This window comes from Miscanthus floridulus, chromosome 3 (assembly GCF_019320115.1).
Source record: "Miscanthus floridulus cultivar M001 chromosome 3, ASM1932011v1, whole genome shotgun sequence".
NCBI classification, from domain to species: Eukaryota; Viridiplantae; Streptophyta; class Magnoliopsida; order Poales; family Poaceae; genus Miscanthus; species Miscanthus floridulus.
In genome coordinates this window covers 103,590,986-103,598,621 of record NC_089582.1, presented here as the reverse complement: position 1 = coordinate 103,598,621, position 7,636 = coordinate 103,590,986, and positions in this window count along the sequence as shown.

The window sequence follows — 7,636 nt, the reverse complement described above, 5'->3', positions numbered from 1 at the left end:
TTTACCTATCACTGAGAGAACACATAGTGATGCTAGAGAGCGTGCCGATTTCATTCGTAAGTTGCACGAAACAACTAAAGCAAATATTGAAAGAATGAATGAAAAGTATAGAATTACTGGAGTAAAGGTAGAAAAGAAATTAAACTTGAACCGGGTGATTTGGTTTGGTTACATTTGAGAAAAGATAGATTTCCTGAGCTGTGTAAGTCTAAATTAATGCCAAGAGCAGCTGGTCCTTATAAGATAATTGAGAAAATAAATGATAATGCCTACAAACTTGAGTTGCCACCCGAGTTTGGAGTTAGTCCCACCTTGAACATTGTAGATTTGAAGCCTTATTTGGAAGAAGAAGATGAGCTTGAGTCAAGGATGACTCAGTTTCCAGAGGGGGAGGATGATGAGGACATCACTCCTTCAAATGTACTCGCTGATCCTCCAACCATCATGCAAGGTCCAATGACCCGAGCTCGAATGTGTCAACTCAATTTAGAGGTGAGCTCGTTCTTAAGCGATCATTTTCATACTTTTGAGAATAGACTACTACCTAATGATGTTATCTTGCTTAGGAACATTGAAGAGGGTCATGAGGGACTTTGAGTAAGAGCTGGAGGCGATGATGACCAGCAAGGACATCCAACAGAAACCAGAGGCCCAGTCCCACATGATTTTGAGTCCGCCTCGGCCTCTAGGACCACTCTGCCTTAAACTGGTCACCCATGACGCATTTAGACTCTGTTTTCAATGATCCACATATGGTTGAAAAGCTAATTTGATAAGGAAGCCAATGCAAGTGGTCTCATATCAAAAGCTCTTTAGAATCCATAGAAATTGTTGAAATAAGTCAGCATCCAGAATCTATCTAGGTGCTACATCACCATATTTGGTCCAATGAGCCATGTATTGTCTTTGAGCCTATGAGGGGGGCACATCCAGGGTAGGCGATGACCCTAAGACCTTTATAATCATATGCTACCACTGTCATTAGGGTTTGGGTTTTGCTTAGATTAATTTGTCAAGAACAGTTTTGCCGTTCATCGGTTTCTGACACCCCAACTTCATGAGATTAATCATTTATATGCAATTTGATTGTTTTCTTTCTTGTTCTTGCTTGTGTTCTTTGGTGCATAGGCAAGGATTAGCCTTCTTCGCAAGGTCAACTAGATCTATGTCTCGGTGGATAACCAAAGGAGTTGTCATGCTAAGATTGCAGGGTTTGATCTTTCAATCTGAAGCCTAATCGATGTGTCATTCTCCGCCACAATGATAGTTACCTCTAATTGATGGAAGATCGGGATCCCCATTCCCATTAGCTGTTGTGTGTTAGTGAACTGATCGATCCTTTTGTTGGCCGAGGGTGCCTCCCCTTTTATAGATGAAGGGGATGGCCTTATAAGTGAGAGAGAGAGTATGTATGCTACTAAGTCTTGTTGCCCACGCCGGCGGGTACTAGATAATGGTAGGCGCCCATAATACTATTTAATGTCAGATGCATGTGGAAGGTTGTGTCATCTTCTTTTGGTATGACAGACATCGGTGCCTATCATACTATTGATGCCTAGAGGCATGTAGGGGGTTTATCATGTTCACCCGGTACGATAAATGTCGGCGCCCGCAACACTGCTGATGCCTAGAGGCATGTGGGGGGAGCCTTACCGTGTTTGTCTAGTATGAGAGTTGATGGCGTCCATAACACTATAGGGAAAATGTCGGCGCCTACAACACTGCTTGGGTTCTGTCATGCTAGGAAGGTCGTAGGGTACTGTCCTATAGGTGTACAGGGTACGGTCCTTGGTATTGCGGTTGACTTGAGTGCCCTGCCTTACTTTCTCTGTCCATTTCCCGTTCCTTACCGAGCGGGCGTCCCTAGTCGGTTGGTCCTAGTCGGCCCTAAATGTGCTAGTTGGAGAAGAGCTATTGAGCAGGGGTTCCGTGCATCACCGGTCGAAGACATGGGTCAAAGTCAGAAGCGGTATTTGGCTAGGCCTTCCAGTTAGAGAGGCGGGCCAGAGCCGGAAGTGAGCATTGTTCCTCTTTGGCTAGGATTTCTGGTCGGAGAGGCAGTCCAGAGCCGGAAGCGAGCGTTTGTTCCATCTTTAGCGAGGCCTTCTAGTCAGAGATTAGATCGCCCTTCTGGCCTATCCATGAGGGACCCTGGGTTTATGAACCCGTCACCACCTTTTTCCCTTAGGATCCAATAATGAGAATGAGTTTACATTACTTAGTCTATTTCATACATCCAGAGTTCTTAGAAATATATTATTATAGTACCAAATTCAGAGCATGGAAATTTAACAGTGGAATGAAAAGAAACATCTATCGATAATATACAAGGATTCATCTATGCCCACCAGAAGAATCCTTCACACAACAACTACTCCTCAAGCAGTACCTACAACAGGGGTAAATAAACCCAAATTACACAATGTACTCGCAAGACTTATTCGACTAGTGGAAATAATTTCCTGACTCCAAGGAATATGATAAGCTTTATGATTTGCTCGGTTCCTTTTGGTAGAAAGCAATAATAATAGTGAATCCTTATGTATGTTAATTATTAGCATTCATGATTAGTTCATTATCTAACCATTCTAGGTAAGCACTTATTCTACTTTCAAACAAGAGTTGAGCAAATAATTCTATTTCACCACCTTTCCTCTTTTAGTTCTTACTACGATGCTAGAGTGTAGACAAGCCATACCGGATCGCTCGACAATTTGCGAATCAATGTGCCAAGCTAGGTACCTCGAAACACACGCCCCGCTTGTACCTTAGGCACAAGCAGGACCAACCCGCCACTCTCCCATCATGGGGTTCAGGTCCCCGTCCAAACTTGGACTCTAAGTCCCCGTTCTTGAATCCTGAACTCAGTGCGGTGCTTAGATCTCCACCATCCCTGTCTCCAATCAGACAGTCCAGAAAGAGCTAGAACCCATGACAAGAGAGCAACAAGCCTTCCCTGCGCCCATACACAAGTATGTGCTCAGGATAATAAGTCTATGACTTGCCTAGAGTCCAATGCAACGGCCGGTCCTTAACTAAATCAGACAGGGAAATAGTATAGCCAAGCTATGCCCCATTGGCCACAGGACACAACCTCTTACACCCACCAATACCAAAATCATATCCCTGTCTAGTCTCCATTTTTCCTTTCCACCATTTTTATCATGAGTGATAACAATAATCACATATTATGAGTAACGGTAGGTTACTCACGCTAACAAAATCCTGAGCATAGCAGCTACTCGACCTATACTAGTAGGACTCATAGGTAGATATATCTATGCATGTAGTTTCCATGAAATGCCTATAACATAAATGCACATCACACACACACACACACGCACATATATATATATATATATATATATTCAGATATCATTCAAAACAAGGGTTATGCACCGAGGCTTGCCTTAGACAGGCGGGGTGTCAACAAAGTTAGCAACTGATGGCTTTGGGGCTCCTTCCTGAACAAGAATCTCCTCCTCATACTCTTCAATAACCTCCTCGTACTTCTGTTCACCCACAGGCACAAACTCTACCAACTCATTATCTACATGCATAAAATGATGATGCAACACTTAGTAATACGACAACATCAACTCTTAAAATAAGAATACATCTATCAAGCTACTAAGCTAGCTCTACCGACTAAGACGCTAAGTTCTCTATTGTTTCCACTAAGCAGGTATGAAACATTTCATGTATTAACCTAGCAACTAAAGTCATTCTCACTCTTAATACCGATTTACTATATATATAATAAAACAAGGAGTACTAGCTATCATATTTATCAACCCATTCTAAGGCTACAAAAATTACAGCGTGTACCTAATAATCTAATGGACCTACTGTAAAATTTTCATATCCAAAGCTATTACCAATTTGCCACAAGAATTCCCACAATTATTAATCTAAAGGATATTAGCACTTCCAAATGATTTAATAGACCTTAGCATCAACATAGACATACATAAACCAATCATACTATCAGGTAGACCAAATTTTTAGGAACTGAACAGAATTTATTTCACAATTTTTGGTTGCCTATATGAATTGATATTAATTTCCAAAGTTCAACTTAGAATGTAAATTATAAAGCTAATTCTATCCTTTATAAAATGAAAAATGGATTCTAACTCGCGCGGCCCATGAGCGAGCGATGCGGCCCACTCCCGCACAGCGCGCATGCACACACGCGACCCACTGACATGGCCCATGTGGGTGTGGCCCAACCATGCGACGACGACCCATGATAGGAAGGCCCACGCGCGTCGATCTTTTTGCCAAAATGACCTTGAGCTACCTGTGACTCCCTCCAAGGTTCGTAGCACTATTCTTACTGTCAGCGTTTAAGCAAACTAGCCCTCAGAACATCCTATCTTTACCACGGCTAGGTCCTCGGGCACCCACGCGCGCACCGGCATGGCGGAGACGGCACTAGGTAGTCCCACCGGCCAGCCTTGCCCCTCCCCACCCCCGATAGCGAGCTGATGTTCACCTAGATGCCAACAGGAGGTGGTGGGCAGTGAAGCGGTGAACAGAGACGCTATCTAGAGCTCCCTCCATGGTGGCAGACCCCCTATAGCGATGGCGGCCATGTTCCTATGAGCCTAGGCACAACCAAGATGAAAGGACAAGAGGATGGGCATTAGCAACTCACCCTAAAGCTACTTGTGGTGACAGCTTGTCCAGGGATGGACCGGATGTGTCCGGCCACACGCGCACAGCAAGCTTCACGACGAACAGCGGTGATGCGACCATGTTAGCGGAGTCGAGAAGGCAATGGCGGTCAAAATGGGGTGCACATGGGGTGAAGGACTGCGAGGTGAGGCGGGGGGTGCAACCAATTGGGATAGGGAGGACCAGGCGGGTAACGCCCATGGCCGTGGCGTCTAAGCCTTTAATGGCGCAATGGTGGACGCTGGCTCCAAATTGGAGCTTGCCAAGGCACGATTTGACACGATGCCAGGTTGGTTGGCAAGCTGGCTAGGAGATGGAGTTGGGAGCACACTGAATTGATTGGACACGACCTATGCAAACCGAATTGGTGGTGCGGCCTAGTTGGACCGGCAGCAGAGGAGGGAGGGGAAAAGAAAGGAAGGGATCGGCTGCTTGTCCAAGCTCTGGCGGGACATGGCTGACACACATGCACAAACACTACAAGCCAACGTAGCCAAGAGAGGGGGAATACCCACGGGCAGGTGATGGTAGCATAGCAGTACGGTCGTGGCGCCATTAATGGCGAACGACAAGCGGGTGGCCTCGGCAAGGCCATGTGCACGAATTCGATGACAACGACATAGAGACATAGGCGGACATGATGCAATGCTATGGCTTGGCGGTGATAGAGCAACATAGCACAATGATGGGACGGTGGTGGCACAGCGGCTTAGATAGACATGACGCTACGTAAAGCAACAGTAGTGACCCTGCGAAGGTAGGCGGCCAGGCATCAGGCCCACCAAGCGCGGTGGTGCGCGGCATGGAGTGTGTGTGCTCTCCTCGTGCAACACATGCCTAGGCGTGGTAGTGGCAATGCCACTGCACCTAAGTGGAATGGCGATGGTGGAGCTAAGCCAGCAATGGAGCGACACGGGCGGTCCCAAGGCACCAACAACGACATCAGCAGCAGCACACCTCATAACAGTGGGAAGAAGCAGCTGCATGCCCCGAGCAGCCAGCCATCATGACCAGTTGGGCATGGCCAAACACATGTGAGTGCATGGCCGGCATGCCAACGATGGCATAGGAGCACGGTGACCGCGTTCACGCGATAACACCGGCCGGGAATGCCTTGCGCATGATTTTTAAAGCGTTCAAAAAAACCCTAAAACGTTGATCTAATCGCCAAGCCACCTATGCAATTCTTAAGAGGGCATAATATGCTACTAAAACAAGCCATGAAACCACACCACTACTTAATCTAATTCTCCTACAAAAACTATCAAACATGGCTTTGTCAAACCATTTTCCAGACTTACGAAATCAGCTAAGTCTTGATCGGATTCGCATCACATTTGATTTCCAAGCTATTAGGTACGCTAACTAGTGAATTCATTTCTCAACCATAGGTATTTCATTGCCATCTACAACGTTCATACTTTCAACTTTACTAAAGTTCCGTATATATGTTCTATAGTGTTTTCGTTCAATAAAAATTCGCGAACATCCGTACTTGATAATTTCATGCATCACAAACAACCTTTCATTAGGCATTTCCGTTGGTCGTCTAAGTTATGTACATTGATTTACACCCTATATTACATATATTTACACATAAATATGATGCTCATGTAGTGTTTTAGCAAAAGATTGCACAGTGTAACACCGAGGGTGTTACATTCTGCTGTTTAAATTCCGCACTCTGAACTTAGTATTGTAATAATGTATTTCTAAGAACTCTTGTTGTATGAAATGGACTAAGTATTATAAACTCATTCTCATTATTGGATCCTAGAGGAAAAACATAGATTATTTGAGTTCTCCCTTGGGGTGTGCTCGATGGAATCCATCCAATGTAGCTTGCTTTCGGGGTGCTTAGTGGCTGGTGGAAGACGAGTGCCTCAATAGTGTGTTATTTTGAGCGATTCTGCCACAGTGACTGTCTCAGTTAATGTATTAACTGAGGCGATTGCGTTATAATGCCCATCTCAGTTCATAGGCATTAATGAAGGCAGTTGCGTTATAATGCCCGCCTTGGTTAATAGGCATTAACCGAGGAGGTTGCTGGGTCGGCTACCCTACCATGAATAATCAAGGCGGGCAGCCCACCCACCCATCTCTGAGGCCATTTTGAAAATGCCTCACAAAAGATTTTGTGTAGTAGTGCTAGCTGGTGAATCATCTAGGCACCATCAGCTTGCATTACAGTGCCCAATGCATGACCAGGCATGACATGACCATCTCTTCCTCACATCCATGCATCCATCTCCTCTCCACATCCATGCATCCATCTCCTGTCATGGAGTTGGAAATGAGGAAGAAGAGGGTCTACCTGCTTATTTCCATGATCCAAACCACCTCACACGCTCCTCATGTGTGCGGCGGCATAGGGCATGATTGGTTCATGTTTCATGGCAACCTGGCCCATATGTAAGAGCCAGGCTCCGGCTAGCTAGGTTTCGTGCATACAAGATGATGGTGTTTGGTTACTATCCTTCTATAGCCTGGCTACAGCGAGATCTTGATTGGTTGCCTGTTTTTCTCATCCAAAATACCTTCCTACTGCTCTTGGATGCACAGGTTGCACCGCCCTGACCTAGCTCATTGGAAACAAAAGCCATCCATGTTTCCATAGAGCCAGGTAGGGAGATGCCTATTGCATGCGGTGAGCCAGGTTGCATTCGTCGGCCAAGCATCAAAACAGCCAAAATCTGCATGAGCACATGCATGGCTACGGGCATACACGCCCATAGTCTACACCATGCTGGCGATCCCACATAGGCCAAAAGTTAGCTCCCGAGCTGTTATGGACCTATGTGACACAATTAAAGAATATTAGGGTGCTAGAAATGTATTTTGAGAGTTTATGGACATACGTGGCACATTTGAACAACATGAGGGTGCTAGAAATGCATTTTGAGAGTTTGTGGACCTAAGTGGCATCCCAGACATGTTCTTGGTGCTGCTATCAATC